The sequence below is a fragment of the Colobus angolensis genome, unplaced genomic scaffold, assembly GCF_000951035.1.
Source record: "Colobus angolensis palliatus isolate OR3802 unplaced genomic scaffold, Cang.pa_1.0 Scaffold284, whole genome shotgun sequence".
Taxonomy (NCBI): domain Eukaryota; kingdom Metazoa; phylum Chordata; class Mammalia; order Primates; family Cercopithecidae; genus Colobus; species Colobus angolensis.
The window spans coordinates 3,480,971-3,505,961 of record NW_012116088.1 but is presented as its reverse complement, the minus strand read 5'-3'; the positions used below and the strand labels follow the sequence as shown (position 1 = coordinate 3,505,961).

Below are 24,991 nucleotides of genomic sequence, written 5' to 3'. Positions count from 1 at the left end.
GCAAATTAGAACATAGACATCTTTGGAGTGGAAGAAATTATTCTGCTTCCTACAGTGTGCTGTTTGGCCTCAAAGTTTCATATCCAACTTACATGCAAAACATAAGTTGGATATGAAAACATTCACAATTGTCTAATTCCTCCTAACAGCCACAAATGTGTCAAGTAATTACAGAATACACAGTAAAAAAAAAAAAAAAAAGTCATCTAAATTTCATCAGCTTAAAAAGTCTTAAGTCTCACCATCTAAATCATTTAAATCAGGTATGAATGTGGCTCTGTGTATAATCCATTCTAAGGCATAATTCTCCATCTGAAACCTGCAAAACTCAAGAAGTTGTCTGCTATCAAAATATATAGTAGTAGGACAGATATAAGATATCAGTTACAGATATTCCCATTCAAAAAGGGAGAAAATTGAAGGAAACAAGCAAACAAACAAAACCTGAGTCAGTGGGTCCAAGCAGTTTTGAAATCCAGCCAGGAAAACTCCATTTGATTCTAAGATCTGGGAATAATTTTCTATGATTTGAGGCACCTCCCTCTGCGCTGTAGGATTCAACCTTTAGACTCATGGATTTATTCTCACAATCATAACTCCTTTTTCTTAAAAGATAGCACACATTTACAGCTGAGTAGTTTTACCAGCCTGTTTTTTGCCTGTAGAATCTGGGGGAGGGGTTGACAGACTCTCATTTCATCCTTTCCCTGCACCTTTCAGTCCAAGATGGCAGTATTTCTGCTGATATGAGATTTCAATAACTTTGTCGATCACCCATGTATGTCATGGGGATTCATGCCATTAGACAAGAGGCTCCTCCACAGATCTTTCCTGGATAATCCCAACTCTGTTCTTGGCTTCTGCTTAGATAACTGAAATGATCCATGAGTAACACTTCTAGTTTCTTAAAAACCCCATCTGTGCAACTGAATACTCTGATCTTCTGATCCTTCCAAAGCACTAGCATAAGGCTGTCCACCACACCCTTGATTTTCTCTCCAGAGCATGCTTCCCTGAAAGCAAATATCCTAATTTTAATATCTTTTATAATATGGATAAGCCAAGAATTTTCTGAATTATCAAATTCTAGTTTCTTTTTGCTTAACAGTTCAACAGTCTATTTCCTCTTGCATGTTACTATAGCGGAGAGAAGAAACTAGACTTCACCTTCAATACTTCGGTTGAAATCTTTTCAGCTAAATATCCAAGCACATTGTTTACAAATTCGCTTTCCACATACCTATACACAATTCAGCTAAACTTTCTGTCACTATATAAGAAGGATCTCTTTTCCTCTGGTTTTCAATAATATATTCCTTATTTCCATCCGTGCCCTCACTGGCAGTGCTGCCTTAATGTCCATATTTCCACCAACGATCGGCTTATAATGATTTAAGCATTCTCTAAAATGTGGTAAGTTTTCCCTGTCATGATCCTCACTTTCTTCTGTGTCCTCACACACAGTCATTAACAGAAATATCTCTGCTAAGAAATATCTCTGTTTGTGAGGCAATCTAGGTTTTCTTCTCTCATGCACTTCAAAATTCTTCCAGCCTCTGCCCATTGCCCAATTCTAAAGTTAATTCTATATTTGCAGGTATTTATCTCAATAACACCACATTTACAGATACCACAATTTAAATTAGCTCCCTATTTCTCTTATAACAAATTACCATAAACTTTGTGATTTAAAACAACAAAAATTGATTATCTTACAATTACGAAGGTTAGAAGTCTAAAACAGGTCTTACTGGGCTGAAATAAAGACATTGGCAGGGCTGTGCTCCTTCTGGATCTTCTGGAGGAGAATTCATTTTCTTGACTTTTCCAGCTTTTAAAAGTCACTCACACTTCTTGGCTCTTGTCCCCTTCTTCCATTTTCAAAGACAGTAATGACCAGTCAAGTCCTGCTCATTTTGCCTCCTACCTCCGCAGTTAAGGACCTATGTAATTACACTGAGCCCAGATAATCTAGGATAATCCCATTGTTTTAAGGTCAACTAATGAGCAGCCCCAATTTCCCCTTGCCATGTAATAGAACATATTCTAGGGATGCATATCTTTTTTTTTTTTTTAATTGTCACTGAGTCATAGGATGCATATCTTTATGGGGACATCTATCTGCCCCATGACATGCTTTTTATAGATTTCTGTGAATATCTTTTTTTTTTTTTTGAGATGGAGTCTCATTCTGTCACCCAGGCTGGAGTGAAGTGGTGTGATCTCGGCTCACTGCAACCCCCACCTCCCAGGTTCAAGCAATTCTCCTGTCTCAGCCTCCCAAGTAGTAGGGGTTACAGGCCCATGTCACCATGCCCAGCTAATTTTTTGTGTTTTCGTAGAGATGGGGTTTCACCATGTTGCCCAGGCTGGTCTCGAACTCCTGAGCTCAAGCAATCCACCCACCTTGGCCTCCCAAAGTGCTAGGATTACAGGCGTGAGCCACTGTGCCCAGCCATGAATATCTTTTAATAAATAGTTTTAAATTAATATTTTTAAAACAAATTAAGGATGTGTCTCTAAAATTTCATGCGACGCAATTACATATTCATTCACTAATTTTTTCATTCATTGTGAAAATATTTTGAACACTAATCTTTATTTTGGGTACTCTAATGGGAGTTGTCAAAATGGAACCATCTCTGAGAGGCAGTGGAGCCTGTGGCTAAGCTCACAGATTCTAGAATTTAATTGCCTGGGGTTGAATTCATTGCCTCAGCAGCAACACTACTTATAAGCTCTCTGATCTCGGGATAGTTATTTATCTTTCTATGCCTCAGTTTCCTTATCTTAGCAAGAGGCTTGAACTAGTGTCTGACATATCAAACATCACATTAAGTGTTTGCCATTAACATCATTTTCATTTTCAGCCTTCAAGGAGCTCATGGTTTAGTTGTGGATTCAGACAAGTAAACAAAGTGTGATCGTTTCCGTGACTAAGGTAAATTTTAGACATAACGAAGCTTACTGCATTTTGGTTAGACTATAAAAAATCAGTTTATCTCAGAATAAATAAGATATTTTCTTCTCCCTGACTATCTTCTTCCTTTCTCCTGTGTTCCCTCATGAAATGTTAGCGTTCTGCTCAACTTACCTGTGTGAGTCTAGGTGCTCTCCTACCCTTCCCTTCCCCATCCTTCACATCTCTCAGACAAGTCCTGTTAATTTGATCTCACTAACATATAACTTTTCTCTTCCCTTCTTTTCATTTCTTTTCATGTCCCTTTTCCATTCTTTTATCATCATTAACTTTGAATGTTTAGTAGTTTACTAATTGGGCTACCTACCTCTTTTATTTCACCCCTTTCTTCTATCATTTACAAAGCGTCCAGAGTGATTTTTCTAGAACACAAATTTGATTGCTTTCTGTTCAAAACATTTTTACCCGCAGGATTAAATCCAAACCCTTTCACGTGATATATGCATCAGTTAGTATGCTTTTGTCCATTGTAAATTAAATGTACCTAACTTGTGACATGAGTCCCTAGTAAATACATAGGGGCCTATTTTTCTCACATGATAAAATGTCTGCAAACAGGTGATGGCTGGCATTTGTTCAGAGCCTCAGTAAAGGATCCAGGGTCTTTCTACCTTTCTACTTTGCCACTGTTAACATGTTGGCAACTCTCATGCATGCTACCTCATGGTCACATGATGCTTGCTACTGCTGCAGGCACCATATTCATGTTGAATGCAAGAAGAAGGGGAAGAGACAAAATATTTCTCTTTACATCTTATTGGCCATGACTGGATCACATGTCTGCTTGTTGGCCAGTCATTGAGGAAGGGGAATGATATTATCTAATTGGTTTAGACCAGTCATGATTTAATCCCTTGACTGAGAAGAGGATTGCCTTCTCAGAGACCAAGGGATTTCTATACATGACCTGAATCAAGGTTCTGTTAGCAGGGAAGACATGGTGAATGACATTAGGTGAGCCACTGGCAGGGTTTGCCACAGCATCCCTGCCTGATCTGGCTTTTGCTTACCTCTTCAAGCTCATTTCTCACTATTGTCACTGTCAATCCACACACCAATCTCAATCCTAATCCATCCAACCTGGGTCTCTGTTATATGTAATTTTCCAAGAGGCTATTGTTGCCTTATGCATTTGTGCCTTTCTCTACGTTGTTGCATCTGTCTGGCAACCCTCTGTGCTGTGTCTTCCTAGCTAACATGTTCTCATCTTCCTGGAAAATATACCCTTATCCCGCAAGAAAACTAGAGTATCTGTCCCTCTGTGAAGACGTTCCTGAGTCTGCTTCAGCTTCCACTCTAATTTGCACACACTTCCTTTTCAGTTGCACACACTTCCTTTCCAGTAGCTATCGTATTTGTTTGTCGTATGTTTGTTTTCCCTCCCTAAACAATAACCTCCTTGAGAGAAGATCAATGTTTTACTGTCTTTGTATTCTCAAAGTGCATTGTGGCTGGCATGAAGCTTTTCTTTGAACATATTTGGCTGTGACAGTGGAAGGGATGTATTATCTGGAGCTTGAAAGATGAGTAGGGTTGGCTAGAGAGGCCATGAAGAAGGTCATTCAAGCAAGAGACAATGGCTTGTGTTTTCTAAATGACCTTTAGGAATGTGCGAATGACCTAAGGTGTTACCTTAAAAGTCATTTCATTCTCTGATCCCCATGCCAGCTTACATTACCCTGCTGTATTTCCACTTTCCTTATCACAACCTTGATCCCCTCTTCCTCTCATCACTTCCCCACCTAGCCAATCTCAGCAAAGGGCACTACCATTCATTATTCATTCACCCAGTTGCTCAAGCTAAGAATCCAACATGCCTTTTATTCATTCCAGCAGTATGCCTTGCCAGCTCCATCTCCAAGTTACCCTGTCACTACCTCTTTTCCAGTCAGTCTTGGTCATGATCATACAAGCCAGCAGCATTTCTTTCTTGCACTTCCTTAAAATTCTTCCTTCTGTGAACACATTGGCTCTCTCTCTTTGCATTCCATTCTTCACCCAGCTGCTAAGGTAATATTTTGCAAATCCAAACAGATCACACCTTTCCCCTGCTTAAAATCCCCCATCTATGTCCAGGTGCAGCTGCTCATGCCTGTAATCCCAGCAGTTTGGGAGTCCAAGGCGGGTGGATCATGAGGTCAGGAGTTTGAGACCAGCCTGGCCAATATGGTGACACCCTGTCTCTACTAAAAATACAAAAATTAGCAGGGTGTGGTGGTGTGCACCTGTCGTCCCAGCTACTCGGGAGGCTGAGGCAGAAGAATCACTTGAACCTAGAAGGCGGAGGTTGCAGTGAGCCGAGATCACGCCACTGCACTCCAGCCTGGGCAACAGAGTGAGACTCCGTCTCAGAAAAAAGAAAAAAAAATCCCCCATCTCCCTTAGAAGAAACCCTTCTCTTGGTTTCCAAGGCCCTATATGTTCTGCCCTTTGTCTCTCAGACTTTGCTCCTGTTCCTCCCTCCCCTGATTCACTGCTCCAGATCTCTTTGCCTTCTTGCTGTTTCTTGCTCTCCTGTCTGCCTGGACTACTTTTCCCCCAGTGACTCCCATGACTTGCTCCACCTGATAATCCTATCTCTTCTTATTCAGACAATGTCACTCAGAATATACTGGTAAGCAATGAGGGATTTGGAGTCAGATTTCCTGGATTAAAATTCACAATTATCAGCAAGGGACATTAGATAAGTTTCTTAAATTGCCTTTGTCTCAATTTCCCTCAACAACTTTAAAGTTTGTAAGTACTTAGGAGGGGGCTTGTCCGTGGTAAATCATATGCAAATGTGGCTCATTATAATTTTCTTAACTTAAATATAACTCTTCAGAGAGACTTCCTCGATCACTCAGTGTAAAAGAGTAGCCCCAAGTCTCTCTCTCTATCACATCAGTCTGTTTTTAGTTTTTTGTAAAATCTATAGCTTTATCTTGTTTGTTCATTTCTGTGTTGCTTCCTCCTCCCAGAATTGAGCTTGAGAGATCAGAAGGTGTGTTCCTGCTGTATCTTCAGCATCTGGAACAGGCCTATCACCTGGTAACATTTCAATTGGTAACACACACACAGGCATGCTATTGACCTTGGAATAAAATCCAGACTCCCAGCTCCATCCTACAAGGAGGATATTGTCTCCTCTCTGTCTTTTTGACCCCATCTCTAACCTCCCTTCTCTTTCCTCATGAGGCTTCTTCCTTAGCGTGAGTTTCTTCCCACAGGATTCTTTTGAGCACCTTGCAAATAAAGTTCTCAGACTTTCCTCAGAAGACCTAATATTACTCCTAATTTTTCTGAATTTGCAGCCAGCACCCATCTTAGGTCTTTTGCTATGGATTTCACTCTTCTGGATGTTACAACTTCCTCTTTGAGTCCATGTCTGTTACACAGTTCCTGTCTTCTAGCCTCTCTCCTCCATTCTAGAATCCCACTTCAAGGGAGTTGAACAGCACCATGCTCTTTGGTTACAAATTGAATTTTAGGGACATTGTAAATAATGTTAACATACTGCCTGGATATTCTTGTCTCCTTGTCCTTTATACACAGATTATGTTTGACAACTCACCACTGATACAGTCCATGATTCCAGTTCTTCTTTTTAAAAAATAATTATTAATCTATTTCTGGGCAAGACTCCCAACCAGGGAGGTAAACAACTAAATCATTATGATTTTATATGTCTACAGAGAGAGATAAAATGATATAATAGGAGAATAATTAAAAAGCTTTTGTGTTGGTTAATTATAATTTTAAAATAACTTATTCTTTGTAGGAAATAAAAATAAATAAATGGAAATCCTAAGAAATTATGGCATGCTATGTAAATAGATCTTTTTGATGACACTTAAATGTAAACTCTTTAAAATTGGGTTCTGATTTTGAATACACTTGGAATTTCATGCCTGGTTCCAGATTAATAATGATATAATAAAATTCTTTAGTATTTAACACATTACTGTGACACAGCGCTTCCTTATAATTTTGGGAAGTTTAAGGCCAAGCTGAAACAGTAAGCGTATCAACCCAATTATTTGAGGAAAAAAAAGAAAAAACTGGAATAAAATAATTAAGTCCCCTTTGCCTCCAAATGAACTGGCATGCAACTGTATCCAATTTCCCTCTGCTTTTCCTTTGATCTCTTTAAGCTCTCCCTTGGTCAAACCTCTTCTGTTTGAATTGCACTAATTTGTAACTAGGCTTCCTCCATCTGGGGATACAGATTTGTGCAGGCCCGTTCCACGCTGGGCTAAATGCGTTCGGCACCTGGCTGAACATATTGGTTTCAGCATATTTACCCAAATTGTTAGTAAAACATCAGAAACAGTCGGCTCCTGCGTATCAAATTGCAAACGGGGTCCCTATCACTTAACGCTAATACAATTTAGACTCGAAGTTCACAAACAGAAGCACGGCATTTCCAATCGTATCAGCTGCAGCCTCTGGAATCCCGGATTTGGTGTCTAAAACATCCACAGAGAGGGAGAGAAATAAGAGCAGTAATTCAGTTGGTCTCAGCCTTGTGTTTTATACATATTCTGCGGATAATTTTTTGACTTTTCCTTTTCATCTTCTTTTAACGTCCCCAATTCCTTTGACTAGTGCTGTGTCCCAAGTGCTATAGCCACTCTCATTTCCTGTGGTCTTTTCAAATCCATTCTTTTTAGCTCCCTCTGTTTGGTTGAGGGATCAGAGCTTCTTAGCCTTGAAGCCAATTTTGGAATGTAGGTTGAGGGTCAATGGTGAAGAAACTGCTTCCTCCTTCCATTTTTGTCTAGAAGTATCCTTTTTGACTTACATGTCCAGAAACCAACAAAAGCCCTTTATTATTATGGTAGTTGGAAAATGGCCCAGTTCCAGCCCAATCCTTTGCAGCAAAGAAGTCCTTCCCCCATTCTTGCCTTATGCTTTAGAATTCATTATTGTGATACCTCGTTTACCTACATTTCTATCTGGTGATAATAGGCTTTTCAGCCTTTAGGCTTCAAGGTCCCTGGCTGCAGAAGTAAGGCCGAGAAAAAGAGAGAAAAATGTGGGATGGCTGGCGAACTTGCCCTGGGACTGGTTTCTCTGTGTAGATTCTGAACACTGATGATTAACTCACTGTGTCCTACTCATCTCTCTTAAAAAATGAGAATCTGTGAATGAACCAGTTTGTTTTCTTAGTTTAGTGTCTGGCTGCGGTTTCAGAGCCATGAGCAAAGTTAGTTGCTTGTTATCCCTTGTAAGGAGTGGATGTGGTGGTCCCAAGATGGAAAGAAGCTACTCTATGCTGCTGTAGGAATGGGATCTTTAGCTTGCCCTGCCATCTCCTATGACACAGAAGAGACTTTTCTCCTCCTACACATAGGTAGGAACAGAGTCCACCCCTTCTGCAGCCCCCCACTACCCAGTGGACACAGCAGCCTTAGGAAATCAACTCTTATGTTTCAACAGCCAAGATTTTCCAAAGAATAGATCACAATTGTGTCTGTGGTTACAGGTCAGGATTTATGTGCTTTATATGTCATTTGTGTAGCCAGGGAGGTAATTTTTTTTATAGTATCCATCAATTTATTCATCCACTCACTGCTTAGCCCTTCCTTCATGCGTTCATTTACCTGTCCTCATGCCGGAGTGCTCACCACCTTCTGGGTCCTGCACTGGGTCCTGCACTGGGTCCTGACAGTAGATGCTTACTGAATGATGAGCAAGAGATGAATAAGAAAGTTGGAACAAGGCTGGGGAATGTCCCACAATTCGTAACCAGGAGACATCAGTCACAATCTGACTAGGGTGGTGAAAGGGTAAAGGGGTGTAAAGGGTCAAATAATTCAATTAGCCAATAAAATATTTTGTTGAAAGCAGTGAGGATGAGATGAGCAGACTTTTGTGTACGCCCTCAATGATGAGAGTTGAAAGAGGTCGTCTTAGGAAAGGGGTAAGGTGAAACTGCGATTGCAAAGTCAAATCCCAGATGAAAGGCTTGGCTATGGTGGCCCCTTGGATATAGCGGGCCCATTTTAGAGAGGTCCTCTGTGAATCTTATATGTGTATCCTTTTTCTTTATTTCTCCCCATCATTGGAATCCATTTCCCTTAGGAAGGCCATCCCTTAGGAGACTTGATGACATTGAGCAGAGACTTGATGACATTGCAGACCCTGGAAGTCAGATTCTGACTTTCCTAGCTTTCACGCAACTAATGCTTTGGTATGTGCCTTGGACTCAGGTAATCAGATACAGGTGCCTTAGGCTGTGAATGTGAGCTACTGATGTGAAGAAAAGCAGAGAATTCATTCTGGTAGCAAGTGGCAACAGCTACAACAGCAGCATCCAGCTTCTAGAGGAGCAGTGGCCATGGTGATGGTTTCACTGTCTGTGTCTATCAGGCAGTACCAGTGGTGCACCCTGCCATGCCTCATCTCAGCAATGACACAGTGTTGTTCTTCTGCAAGGAAGCTGAATTTTGCCATTTTCCCTATAAGCACAGCCTCTGAAACTGGTTTCGCAACATTCCTTTAGCTCTAAAGAATCCAGTATCCCAATGGTAGACCAGTTTATGGTTTAAATTTGCCAGTGGTTTTCTGTTGCATGAAATAATCTATTGCCCAAATTTACTCTCTTGAAGCCACATCCAAGTTTGCATAATCCCATTCAAAATCTTACTTTTAATCTTTAATTTTGTTTTTAATTAACTTTTTATTTTGTAAAAACAACTGTACCAAAGTTGCAAGAACCTACCCTTCATCTAGATTTACCTACTGTTAACATTTGTGCCACATTTTTGCTTTTTCTTCCTCTCTACCACAAATGTGCTCACATTCTTATTCCTTTCACTATTCTTATTTTTATCTTTTGCTGAACCATTTGTGGAGATCTGACATTTCACTCCAAATATTTCAGTGTCACTACCCTAAAGAAAGTGACATTTTCCAATATAATCACAATGCAATTATCGAACTCAGGAAGTTTATTTATTAAAACTGATATCCAATATATAGTCTGCATTCAAATGTTGTTAATTGTCCCAATGCTGCCTTTTCAGCTATCATTTTTCTCCCTAATCCAGAATCCAATTCAGGATCATGCATTGCATGTAGTCGTTATGTCTATTTGGCCTTCTTCCTCTTTCTCTTTTTTTTTTAAATGATATTGACATTTTTGAAGGGTACAGTCTGTTGTTTTGTAGAATGTCTGTTAATTTGGGTTTTTCTGGCTGTTTCCTCTCGGTTTGATTTAGGTTATGTTGTTCCCAAGTCTTTGACAAATCCCTTGAATTTGCAACCTGTGTCTCAAATCCCTGACAACATTGAATCTGTAATTTCATTTGCTGAAGTAGGCCTGAGATGGTAATTCTATTCTCTTTGATTGGATAAGTGACTTTGTAACTACAAGAAAGGATAAAATATAAGCATAGAGATGATAAAAAATATATTTGGTGTTTAAACCTTCATGTAAATTGTGATTATACAAGTGTAATTAAAACTTTTGTATTCATTGTGGTGTTTGGATAAACTTGGTAGGATGTTTGAAACATTTAAGATATAATGACATTCTAGAGAATCTGGCTTAAGATTTTAATTTAAATTGTAAGATGGTTTTATTTAATTACATTTGCTTAAAGCTTAAGAGAATTGAAGTTACTAAATTTATATATTGCTTTTGAAGATATTGAAATGCTTACCTGTATCTGATCTACTAATTTGATAAATTCATATTTATTAAAGTTGGAAGAGTTAGCTTGAGAAAATAAAGTATATTCAATTTATGATCATAGTTTGACATGTTTAAAGAAATTTAATTAAGTTTTACATAGTATGAGAGATTTTAATTTGCTGTTTATAAGCTTTTATGACTTCGATATGTCTGAAAAAATTTGTTGAAGTTTAAAAACAATGCTTAGGAAAAATTAATCTGTGAAATTTATGATATAAATGAGCAGAAATTAAAGAATGAGAATGTTTTTAATTTTCACTCCCAATTGTTAAATTTATAAGCAAATATACTGGACTTGAAAGTTGAATTTAAAGGCTAAAGGAATGACACATTTTAAAATTTTAAAAAAGTAAGTAAATTACTATCAATAAAAATCCAAGTCATGGTAAATTTTGCTTTTTTCTATATACCAATCCTCCTTTGGACATTAAAAAAAACAGTTGATAAGTTCTGGGTACACAGTTCCTGATATGATTATTAAGTTACAGAAAAGATAGACAGATGGACACAAAATCATGATACAAAATTCTCAGTGCAATGGAAGACGCAGACCCAGCGGGTTGGAGAAGGCACCTATCTGATCTCAGGGTGGAATAGGATCAGAGAATGGTCCAGGGGTGAACAGGAATTTATCAGCCAAAGAGGAATGGAATGGCTTTCCCAGCATGAGTTGGAGAATTGAAACAGTGCTAGCGAGAGGGAGGTATGGAAGGCAAGAGATGTTGTGCTTGACAAGATTTAATCAGGTCTCACACTGCATAAGGTTGTGAGAAATTTTTTCAAGTGATTTATTTATTTATTGAGTGCCCACTGTGTACCAGCATCTCTGTTTCTCTTTCAGGGCAAAGACATGGAAGATGCAGGCCCTCGCTGTATAGTAGCTGTATCAGTCTTCTTGGGCTGCCCCAATGATTCTCTGGTCTTGGGTTTTTCTGGTTGTCTGGCTGAATGGCTTAAACAACAGAAGTTAATTTTCTTACAGTTCTGGAGGCTGGAAGCCCAAGATCAAGGTACCAACAAGGTTGATTTTTAGATCAAGGTGACAACAAACGTTGGCCTCTCTCCATGGGTTGCTGATGGCAACCGTCTCACTGTGTTCTCATATGGTCTTACCCCTGTGCACATGCAGAAAGAGAACGAGAGAGAGAGCGTGCAAGCGAGCTCTGGGGCCTCCTCCTCTTCTGAAAAGGATACCAACTCTATTGATTTAAGGCCTTACTCTAATAACCTAATTTAACCTTAATTACCTCCCTAAAGGTCCTATCTCAAAATACAGAACCTATGAATTTTGAGGGCATACAGTTAAATCCATAACATTAGCATACATTATATTGTACTCAAGTGAGTCAGTTTATCGATATGTCTACATGACAAGGCTGACAGTGCCGTCAGAATTGGAGTACAGACTTACATTTTTTTTGTATCTCCAACACTTGGCATGAAGCCTAAAACACAGGAAGCACTAGATGTGAGTAAGCACTAGAACCTAAAACGCAGGAAGCACTAGAAGCCCATTATGTGAGTAAAAGAAATTACTAAATGAATAAATGATGGCAAGTAAACCCAGCATGACAATTTAGTATGATATGGTTTAAACTTTTATTCAACAACATTATCTGGGGCCCATTGTCTGCCATGTTTTCTAGAAGCTTTGAAATATCAGTGAAGAAAACCACTAAAACTCTCTGTGGTTTAGGTAAAATTCCCTAGAAGTTGCTGAAACAGGTATCTTTGTTCAAGTAATTTTTTCCAGGAAATGGTCATAGGAGAGGGAAATGAAGGAAGCAGAATAGGGAGGGAATAAAAGCTAAGTAAGAATGGGGCTGCATCTGGCGGTTAGCCTTAGTTTGTTCCCATGGGGAAGCTGTGAAGCACAAATAACATAGCAGAGTTAGTCCTACCTTGAGTCAAAGGGTGCTTAGTCTTTTGTACACCCATGTCAGTCAGTATTAGCTGAGGTCTTTCCTCCAGAGGATATAGGATATAGTTCCACAGGATGATGGTTGTTGTACTTGCCCATTTATAGGATGTAGAACTATCAAGATATTCCGACAGATCACCTTCATGCCAACCATTTTTTTTGGCCCCATTATGAAGCAGCAGTTTTACATCCTCATGAGGATCATGGTCTATTATCCCTGCTGTTACATAGTGTTTGCTTTCTGTGACTACTGGTCTATTTGCATTAGGATGCCCAATGACCATGTAGCACTCTCAACTGCATCCTTTGGTGGAAACACCTCCTTCTTTGGAGACTAGGATTTCTGTAGCTATAGTGTATAAAGGTACAGACAAAGGACACACAAATTTCCTAAGCAGCTCATGCTACTCCTATCCCTATTTCTCTCACCCATATGTTCTATCTATTGGGTACACGTCACCATATAATGACCATTGGTTTACAGTATATACCCCATCATAAACTATAGCACCCCATCTTCAGAAGGATGTCATCTTTAGTCTGGCCCCTCAGCTGTATGTTCAAAAGGTTGTTTCATCACTCTATCAGGCCAATAGCTTCTGGATGGTTTGCTGTATGGCAGGACTGATGGATTCCACAGTTATGTGCTCATTACCATTTTCAAGATGTCCAGACATTCACAGTCCTTTTGGATTTTAGCATGACAGAGAATGGAAAAAATTAACAAAGTTCCACAGCAACTCTGAATTTGTACCATTATTTGTAACATGAGAATGCAAACTGCTTCTGATCTTCCTCTCATGTGAGTATGGAAAAGAACACATTCATTAGATCAATAGCCACATATGATATATCTCAAGCTGTGTTAATCTCCTTTAGTAAAGACACCATATCTGGCCACAGCAGCTATAAATGAGACTACACTTGGCTAAGTTTGTGATAGTCCATTAACATCTATCATAATGCATCCCGTTTTTGCCTTAGTGAATAAATGGGATATGACAGAGTCTATTACTCCTGCATTACTTGAGTATTTGAAGGTGGCATTAATATCTGTCATATACTCCAGGATGGGGTCTTGGTTTTGATTTACTATCTTGGAGCAGGGAGTAGTTTCAGGGACTTCCCCTGGGCCTTTCCTACTACCATAGCTCTTATTCTCCATGCCAGTGTGGGAGTTCTGTCAACTGCTGAGTATGAAATTGTTGTTTATGCCTTTAGGAATCAGGGAAATAGCAATGGATAAGAATGAATCCACCGTGAAATGGACCTGGGCCAAGATTTCATTTATTGTTTGACCCCCCACAGGCACTCTCAGGGGCAATATTGGTACTTTGGGTTCCTGGGTACTAGTGCCTACTCAGTTCTGTGTCCTATGAAGGATGCAGATACCCTAGTGCCTTTGAAGGATTTGGGTATTCCCCTTTCTGCGGTGTACAGTTATTTGAATACATAGCCATAATTCTTTTCTTTTCATTGTTGCTGTTTTTTGCTTGTTGGGAAGAACTGGGAAAGCACTACTATGCTCACTGGCTGTTGTGTTGTAGGATTCTTTTGTTTTCCGTGGGAATACGATCTTTCTTTAGTTGATGTGCTCTGGATCTGAGAACTCCTCAGGGCCGTAAACTGGGCAGTCAAGACTCTCTACCATTTGAGACCAGCCTGGGCAACAGAGAAAGACCTTGTCTCTACTAAAAGTTAAAAAAAGGAATCAGATAGGTGTTGTGTTGCGAGCCTGCAGTCCTGGCTACTCGGGAAGCTGAGACAAGAGGATCCCTTGAGCCTAGAGGTTCAAGGCTGCAGTGAGCTGTGATTAGACCACTGCACTCCAGGTGGGAAACAGAGCAAGATCGTGTTTCAAAAAAAAAAAGAGACTTTTTACAGAGGCAGCAGACCTTAGTCTCTTGATCATCCATTCTCTGTGAACCTTTTTTTTTTTTTTTTTTGGAGACAGGGTCTTGCTCTGTCACCCAGGCTGGAGTACAATGGGGTGATCATGATGACTCACTTCAGCCTCAAACTCCTGGGCACAAGATCCTCCTGCTTCAGCCTCCTAGGTAGCTGGGACTACAGGCGCATACCACTACACCTGACGAATCTTTGTATTTTTTATAGAGATACGGTTTCACCATGTTGCCCAGGCTGGTCTGGAGCTCCTGGACTCATGTGATCTGCCCGTCACAGCCTCCCAAAGTGCTAGGATTACAGGCATGAGCCACCGCACCTGACTGTCATTCTCTGAACATTTTTGGTCATGTATTCTAAGCAGCACACTTTCTGGTTGCCCATCTATTTTGCACCTAAAAATACTATGTTCTGTGAGCCATTGCCATGATCCCTATGGGACAGATGCCTCTGGCTGCCATTTCAGTCTTGCTCTCTATCACAGTAACTGGTTTCACATTATTCTTTTTCTGACTGTTAAGGGCTGTCTCCTGGCCTCTTCTATTCCAGAGTCTTATCCTCACTGCTATTAGGGAGCCCACTTCTGTAACAACTTCTCCTATCATCACTCCCGACCTACAGAGACAATTACTGCTCAGTTTTGCACTGCCTGTGACTCTCTCACCAGAGCCCTCTATCATTTTTGTTAATAAAATGTCCTCTAGCCATCTTATTGTTTTTGTTTTTAATTTGGCTACATTTTTATTCAAGCATGGTCATTTTCAAAAGAAATTACAAACTAAAAATTCAGTAATACTTTTCAAAGACAATTCAGAAAGATTTTTTGCATGGTATCATACATTGTATTTAACTGTCCCTCTTTTTAGCTAAAAAACAAGATAAAGAAACTGGAATTTTCAGTCGAAAATACAGTGTTTTCGTAAGATCATATCAAAAGTTCCCAAATTTGGAACTTCCAGTAATTGGAAAAAAACAAAAACAAATAATAAAATTGAAAAATCCCATCTCACAATTAATGTTCCAAAACACAATAAATGCTCTTCTCTTTACATAAAATTTGCCCAAATGATCAATATTACGTTCCTTTTTTACTAAAATATAGCTGTATACTGAAGAACTATAATACTATGCACTATAGTATGAAATAAATAAAACTAGGAAATATAAAATGAGCCACACAAATAAAATGTTATTTGACCTAAAATTAAATGAATGCCAAAAAAATTTTTGTTGTTGCAAAAACAGTTTGGTGTAATACTGACAAAATTAATGAACAAAAAAGTACAGGAAATAATTGCACAAACATATGTAAACTAAGGAACTGCTGCCTATTCTTCTAATACTGACATGGGTGCTTCAAAGAACAGGGTGAGCTTAACACTGAAGCTGGTGCAAAGGTAACCTATGTTACCCTCTTAATACTGTACAAGGATGGCACTTGCAGAAACACAGAGTAAAAGGTTTGCCTATAAGGCTTTTAAAACCACCTTACAAAGGCTTTATTTCTCATCTTACTTTTTCCTTTACGTCCAGGTCACTTTAAGACTTCGGTATCTTAAATTCACACATGCAACACTTCAAGTTCCTTAACAGAAAAAAAAGAAAAAAAAAATTGAGGCCTAAAATTGTATGGTTACTTAAGCTGGAAAAAAAAAAGGAGGGGGGGGAAATTGATGAATAGCAAAGGGAAAGTACAGAGAAATCATAATACTGATGCATTGTAGTGCGAGCAAATTAAAAAGGAATAACAATAATGATGTATGGTAGTGCTGGCACCTTTTAAAAATGTACTCAAGTAAATTAGACATAGTTTTTTAAAGTTCGTAGTGATACTTAAGTAGGGTGCAATTTTCACAATTTTCTAGTTGTGCTTAAAGTATAAATGCTATTAAACACAGGAATTAGTCTCTGAACCACATAGTTTTTAGGCCTTAACATTTACAAAATTTTTGCATAATGCAGTTTTTAACAATACCCACCTCCAACTCTGTCTACATCTGTCTTGGCTGAACTGCCCCTTCTGTCCCTCTCCACAGCTTCCTGAAAGCGTCAGGCACGTGCATGAACAGCTTAACACAGCAGTGTTTTCAAACAGGTAACAATACTACTGGAAAAAAAAAAAAGGAAGCTTCAAATGCAGTAATTTATTCCATGTCATCTTCCCTATTGTCCTCCTCGTGGTCTGATTTGGTTTCCATTTTCCCATCCTCCGAACTACCGTACATGGAGTGTTTTCCAGTTTCTTCTTCATCTTGTATCGTTTCGGGATCCGTATCCATGGACTTTCATTTTCACTTTCTTCCTCTTCCGCCTCGAACCCCTCGTCGCCATCTTGTCTGCCCAGCTTCCCGTAGCCATCCTCGCCTTCCTTCTCGCGCTCTTTCTCGCTCTCGTCATCCCTCGCGATACTCGCCGCTCCTCCGAGCCCGAGTACCCTGGAGGGGTAATGCTCTGCAAGTAAGCCCGGTTCATGAGCAGCTCGGTGGGTTCCAAGTGCCCTGTCTCGCGCGCCTTGCGCCCCGCCGCTTGCCGCTCCTCCGCCTCCCGCTTGCGGTAGGAATACTTGTGATTCCTGTGCTGCGAGTATGTGCCCGAGTGTGAGAAGCGCTTGCCACGTTTATCACACTGATAGGGCTTCTCCCCCGAGGGAAGCCTTGAATGCGTGATAAGGCGGTGCTTGTGTATAAACGCTTTCTTACAAATCTGACACTGATGTGGTCTGTGTGTTCGTATTTATGTTGCAGAAGGGAACTGCTTTTCTGGAATTTCTTGCACATAAGTCACATGCATACGTGCCACTCTGTCTTCTTGATCTTCTTGCGAGACAGACAGGAGTCGGAGTGTGTCATAACTTCGAGGCCTGACATGTAGTCTTGTGCTTCATCAAGCAGTTCTCCCTGAAATCCTTGTTTCCGTTGGTACTTTCTCATTTGTTGCATATCAGCAAAGATAGTTGCTCCAGTTGGGCAGGTGTAGGCTATATGTGGTAGCAAGCTCATTTAATCCAGTGCTGGGTATGGTCGTAGCCCAGGAATACTGGTCTAAATTGGTGGCATGAAAGTAGGAGGGGGAAATGCGCTTTGAGGTGGAAGAGCTGTGTATAAAGATTTGGCACTATAAGGGTTCATGCCGAACACTGGGTTAGTGCTCTTGTTGTCCAGATTATTTGAATTTGAAAACTTCTTGAAGAAGTCAAGTTCAGAGGTTCATCTGAGTTTTCAGATGAGGAAGAAACACTGTTGTGATCTAAACTGATGAACCATCTTAAGAACATGTGTAGTTGGAACATTTTCTGTTGAATTTCTGCTTTAAGATGTTGAATAACTTAAGAACATTTTCTGGTCTCCTATGATAGACATATTCTAGCGTCCCTGCTTCTCTGAGGCTCAGGATTCCTTCCTCCAGAGTTTTCCATGGCTGCTGTCGTCTCTCCTTTCTGCAAGATGGGCCACAACATTTCCCAAGTTCTCAAGAGTTACTCCAGTAATGTATTAGAACAATCACGTGGTGGGTGTCCTTGCCAGATGTTAAACATTGTGTTGCAGAGGAATGCCTCACGTTGAAAACATGGTCCAGCATGCTCAGGATCCACCAATCTGAGTTCCTGACAATACGTGTTAGCATATGGTCCTACAGCTCCTTTGGTAAATCATTCCTTTCTTTGCTTAGCAGGATTGCCACTTCTCTTGTCATTTCTGGCTGAAGTTTGTCTCTACTTACAGGTCTGGTGGCCAGTAGGAAAGGAGGAAAGAGATTCTGGTGAAGGCAACTATTACATTGTAAAGCACCTGCTTCATTTTAGGTCTCTACATAGTTTTCAGGCAAGAAGTTCTCTACCTTCCATAAAGAGAGTGGGACACTTCTGTAAGTTCAGAGGATTCAAAGGAATCTGGATGTCACTCTTCAAATGCATCTACCTGGATATCCCTATCCCAAATCTTAGGGTTCTACTACTTTGTATCAGGGCCCTGACTTTTTCACTGTATACTTGCATAGGCTGAAAATTCAAGATTCTCTTAAATTCTACAATTCTTTAAAAATTCTGCGATTCTTAAAATGAGATCTCGTGCCTAATCTTAAGCAATGTCTGCCTGCTGGCTGTAGGAGATAAAAGTCTTTAAATGCTGCCAAGAATACCCTATGACTCTCTGCTTTAAGATGTTGAATAATAGATCCAAGCCTGTCATTTTTTTTTCTTTTTAATAAAACAATGCTGCTTAGAAACAGCTACCAGTTGCAGTTCTTATTATTCTACATTTCTCAAGTGTCAAAGATACTGCATCAGCTAGTACACCTCCTTCCAATTGTGTCTCATCTTAGTCCAGCAAAAGTAGAAGTCTTAGCAATTACAATGCTTGAATATGCCAGGGACAATCTATAATCCAGCTAAGACTAGTAGTGGGATCCTTCTTGCCATTCAGTCAGCAAGTGACACAACTTGAAAAATCCCATCCTTAGAGCCTCCTAGGACTACTCCACTTTGGGTACCAGTTGTCTTAGGCCAGCGTCCCTAAAAACAAAGTACCCATCCAGAAATGGGTATTGGTACTCAAGTGGTTTGTTGGGAAAATGCTTTTCAGAGCAAGTGAAGTGAGGAAAGAATGATAAAGGAGAAGAAAAGCTAAGCAGGGATGTAGCTTCAGAGGACAACTAGTTTCAGTGTGATCTCAAAGTGAGTTTTGGAAAACAATTTGTACTACAAAGTTAACCCCACCTCAAGACAGTGGACTAGCTATTGTTAGTCATTGGCTGTGGTCTGCCTCCTAAGAGAAGTATAGGTAAGTTATTTTTATTTTTTTAAGCTGAATGTAAAAAAAGAATGTTTGCTGTTGGGAATGACCTAGTAGAAAGACTACATTAAAGTTGAAAACTAAAACTAAGAGGAAAATAAAAATGAGATACAGAATTGCTGCAGCTAAATGGATAAGTGGATATTTAAACAATGTATGGGTTCACCTAAGATAGGAGCATGGAGTTTCATATGCAAAAACAGCAGAGAAGGAGGAGCAAAGGCAGAGGCTACAGTGAAGTGTGTTCAGGTCCCAGGTAGGTATCCCATGAGGTTACAAAGCAGAAGTATCAACTCTGAGTGGTGCTTGCCATAATGGGGAGATGTCTTCCTGACACACATCAAATTTGATCTGCATCTTAAGAATAGGAAGCATTGTTTAGATGGAAAAGGGGGAAGGGAATAGTTTATACATTTGTGGTTTTTCCCTTCTGAGGAATTTATATTATTTTCCAAATTAAAGCAGCTTCTCTAAAAAATATTTCACAAATATCTTTCTGAATTGAGGGAAACAGCATTTATTCAAGATATACTTTATGCTGAACGTAGAGCTCATCCCTATTGGAAATAAAAACAAAACAAAAAACAGAAAAGCAAGAGATACAAGCTATCACCCTGCCTTTATGGCTTGAAAAGCCTTTGTCAAGCTGCCTACTAGGGAACAAAATCCTCAGGATCCACTTCCCGGCACTTCCTTACAGTTTTACTAATTTAAATATCACAATTCCTTCTTCTCAGCATACCCTCGCAAAGTACATTTGTCCTTGTAGATTGCATGTATTAATTGTGCATTTCTTCACTTTTGTTCAGATGATTGTATCACCTTTACTCTGCCTTCTAGTGGCTGCCTGCCTTGGTGAGTGTGCGCCATATTGGTGATGAATACACTATCTGTGCCATGTTTTGTAGCCTTAGTCTTATGACGCACCACCTAGCCACACATTACATGTACATAATCAAAGTAATTGGGATAAAAGTGTTGTTGCTGTTGATGATGATTGGTGATGGTGATGATGGAGAGAGTCGTCATGTGAATTCTCAGCACCTAACAATGCTCTGCAGAGAAAAGACTTTTAATTTGCTGATTAGATGGATGGATGAAGGGTGAATATATGAGTTAATGGGTAACATAAAACTAGATTCCTCAGCTACTCTTACCCCTCACCTGGATATACTCTTTTCAATGTGAAAAACCTAAACATCTATTATTCAGTTATGAAAATTTCCTTGTCTTTCTTTCTTTTTTTTTTTTTTTTTGAGGCAGAGTCTCGCTCTGTTGCCCGGACTGGAGTGCAGTGGCCGGATCTCAGCTCACTGCAAGCTCCGCCTCCTGGGTTTACGCCATTCTCCTGCCTCAGCCTCCCCAGTAGCTGGGACTACAGGCACCCGCCACCTCGCCCGGCTAGTTTTTATATTTTTAGTAGAGACGGGGTTTCACCGTGTTAGCCAGGATGGTCTCGATCTCCTGACCTCGTGATCCACCCGTCTCGGCCTCCCAAAGTGCTGGGATTACAGGCTTGAGCCACCGCGCCCGGCCTCCTTGTCTTTCTTTACAGATCATTATGCTGCCAAGGGTTGAGTTTACCGTTTGCTGTGACAAGAAGGATTGTGCTTCAGTGAAAAGAATATGGATTTTGAATGTGAGGACTGGTGTTAAAATATAATTCAGTTACCCCGTAGCTGTGTTATCTTGGGCCAGTCACTTAACCTCTCCAGTCTTTCTCCATATCTACATATTCTTTTACAAAAGAATAATAACAGCACACTCCATTGTACAAGATTTTATAAAGATCACATGAGATAATACATTAGAAGGTGGCTTGTGTGCCAAGAGCAGCACAGAAATACGAGCTGCTATTCTTTTCTTTGATGCAGGCAATCCCAGCCATCCTGTCTTTTGAATTCACAGGAGCTTAGCTTTTCAGATATGCTATTTTTTAAAATTTCTGCCCAGAAAACATAAAGATAATGTGAATGCTGCTAATCCACAGGAAAATAGTAGAACAATGACAACCTTTCACCTCTGTAGAACTCAGCAGCATACACAGTGCGTTCCCACACCCACACACTCTCTCATTCGGTCCTTACACAGGCTCAGGGAGTAAATATCGAAGTGTCTTCATTACTGCAGTAGGGCTGTGTTCCTGACAGCATTCCCCTCTGGAAGGAAGGCCACTAACGGAGCAGAGTAGACCCTGCAGCTGAGAAACGGAGCAGAGTAGACACTGCAGCTGAGTTCCCTGTGCAAAAAGGAGATGGGCTCCCAGTTGCCAGGGGTGGAGGCAAAGAGGGTGGAGGTCTGCTGTCTGGATTATTGTTGACTCCAACTATGATGTCTAATTTATGCTTCAACTTGACTGGGTCATGGGGTGCTCAGACATTCAGTCTAACATTATTTCTGAGTATGTCCATGAGGGTGTTTCTGATGTATTAGTAAACTTTATTTTGTAGAAGAGGATAAAGAATTTTACCAGTAAACTTTATTGTTTAGAACAGTTTAACGTTTACAGAGAAATTGAAGAGACAGCACAGAGAGTTCCCATTTATGCCACACTTGGTTTTCCTTATTATTAACCTTTTACATTAGTATAGCATATTTGTTACAATTGAAATGTTACAACCAGTATTGATATATTATTATTAACTAAAGAATGTAATTTATTCATCATTCCTTAATTTTTACCTAATCTCCTTCTTATGTTCCAGAATTCCTTTCAGGATCCCACATTCCACTTGGATGTTATATTTTCTGAGGTTCTCTTGGCTATCATAATTTCTCAGACTTTCCTTATTTTTTGATGACTTTGATGCTTTTGAGAATTGCCAGTCAGGTATTTTGTAGAATGTTCCTTAATTAACATTTGTCTGATGTTTTTCTCTTGCTTAGATTGGGGTCAGGGCTTTTGAAAGAAAGACCACAAAGGTAAAGTTGTACATTGGTATCAAGGGTAAACACTATCAACATGACTTATCACTGCTCATGTTGACTTCATTACTTGGTGGGGTTAATGTTTGTCACATTTCTTCTCTAAAGTTACTCCCTTCTTCTATACCGTATTTTGTGGAAGGAAGCCACTTTGTGTAGCTCACATTTAAGAAATAAGGAGTTATGTTTTGCCTCTTTGAAGGCAGAGTATCTTCATAGACAATTTAGAATTTTTATTTTTTTAGTTTCCATAGATTTTTTGAGGAAAGGGTCATATTCGGTTACATGAGTAAGTTCTTTAGAGGTGATTTGTGAGATTTTGGTGCACCCATCACCTGAGCAGTATACACTGAACCCAAGTCATAGCCTTTTATCACCTTCCCACCTTTTCTGCCGGAGTCCCCAAAGTCCATTTTATCCTTCTTATGTCTTTGCATCCTCATAGCTTAGCTCCCCCTTATGAGTGAGAACATACAATGTTTGCTTTTCCATTCCTGAGTTGCTTCACTTAGAATAATAGTCTCCAATCCCATCCAAGTTGCTGTGAATGTCATTAATTCATTCCATTTTATGGCTGAGTAGTATGTCATTATATATCTGTCTATCTCACAGTTTCTTTGTCCACTCTTGGATTGGGTATTTGGGCTGGCTCCATGTTTTTGTGGGCAAAATGGGCATTTGGGCATTGAGCAGGTAGGCATTTGGGCTGGATCCACATTTTTGCAATTGTGAATTGTGCTGCTATAAACAAGTATGTGCAAGTATCTTTTTTATATAATGATTTCTTTTTCTCTGGGTAGATACTCAGCAGTGGAATTCCTGGATCAAATGGTAGTTTTACTTTTAGCTTTCAAAGGAATCTCCACACTGGTTTTCATAGTGGTTGTACTAGTTTGGATTCCCACCAGCAGTATAGAAGTGTTCCCTTTTCATCACATTCACACCAACATCTATTATGTTTTGGTTTTTTGATTATGACCATTCTTGCAAGAGTAAGGTGGTATCACATTGTGATGTTGATTTACATTTCCCTGATCATTACTATCTTTTTATTTATTTATTTATTTATTTATTTATTTTGTGTGTGTGTGTGTTTTATTATTATACTTTAAGTGCTAGGGTACATGTGCACAACATGCAGGTTTGTTACATATGTATACATGTGTCATGTTGGTTTGCTGCACCCATCAACTGGTCATTTACATTAGGTACTTCTCCTAATGCTATCCCTTCCCCAGCCCCTCATCCCTCGACAGGCCCTGGTGTCTGATGTTCCCTGCCCTGTGTCCAAGTGATCTCATTGTTCAATTCCCACCTATTAGTGAGAACATGTGGTATTTGGTTTACTGTTCTTGCAGTAGTTTGCTGAGAAAGATGGTTTCCAGCTGCATCCATGTCCCTGCAAAGGACATGAACTCATCCTTTTTTATGACTGCATAGTATTCCATGGTGTATATGTGCCACATTTTCTTAATCTGGTCTATCATTGATGGGCATTTTGGTTGGTTGCAAGTCTTTGCTGTTGTGAACAGTGCTGCAATAAACATATGTGTCCATGTGTCTTTATAGTAGAATGATTTATAATCCTTTGGTTTTATACCCGGTAATGGGATTGCCGGGTCAAATGGTATTTCTAGTTCTAGGTCCTTGAGGGATTGCCACACTGTCTTCCACAATGGTTGAACTAATGTACACTCCCACCAACAGTGTAAAAGCGTTCCTATTTCTCCACATCCTCTCCAGCATCTGTTGTTTCCTGACTTTTTAATGATTGCCATTCTAACTGGCATCAGATGGTATCTCATTGTGGTTTTGATTTTTATTTCTCTGATGACCAGTGATGATGAGCATTTATTCATGTGTCTCTTGGCTGCATAGATGTCTTCTTTTGAGAAGTGTCTGTTCGTATCCTTTGCCCACTTTTTGGTGGCATTTGTTTTTCTCTTGTAAATTTGAGTTCTTTGCACATTCTGGATCTTTGTCAGATGGGTAGATCGCAAAAATTTTCTCCCATTCTGTAGGTTGCCTTTTCACTCTGAGGGTAGTTTCTTATGCTGAGCAGAAGTTCTTTAGTTTAATTAGATCCCATTTGTCAATTTTGGCTTTTGTTGCCATTGCTTTTGGTGTTTTAGTCATGAAGTGCTTGCCCATGCCCATGTCCTGAATGGTATTGCCTAGGTTTTCTTCTAGGGTTTTTATGGTGTTAGGTCTAACGTTTAAGTCTTTAATCCATCTTGAATTAATTTTTGTATAAGGTGTAAGTAAGGGATCCAGATTCAGCTTTTTACGTATGGCTAGGCAGTTTTCTCAGCACCATTTATTAAACAGGGAATCCTTTCTCTATTTCTTGTTTTTGTCAGGTATGTCAAAGATCAGATGGTTGTACATGTGTGGTGTTATTTCTGAGGCCTCTGTTCTGTTCCATTGGTCTATATATCTTTTTTGGTATCAGTACAATGCTGTTTTGGTTACTGTAGCCTTGTAGTATAGTTTGAAGTCAGCATGATGCCTCCAGCTTTGTTCTTTTTGCTTAGGATTATCTTTGCAGTGTGGCCTCTGTTTTGGTTCCATAAGAACTTTAAAGTATTTTTTTCCAATTCTATGAAGAAAGTCATTGGTAGCTTGATGGGGATGGCATTGAATCTATAAATTACCTTGGACAGTATGGTCATTTTCATGATATTGATTCTTCCTATCCATGAGCATGGAATGGGAATGTTCTTCCATTTGTTTGTGTCCTCTTTTATTTCATTGAGCAGTGGTTTGTAGTTCTCTTTGAAGAGGTCCTT

The 24,991-nt window shown here is 39.7% G+C and overlaps 1 pseudogene; it reads right to left on the bottom strand.

The window, feature by feature from the left end:
- Positions 1 to 16,631: 16,631 nt before the first annotated feature.
- LOC105516585 lies at positions 16,632 to 17,426 on the bottom strand (annotated as a pseudogene).
- Positions 17,427 to 24,991: the final 7,565 nt, after the last annotated feature.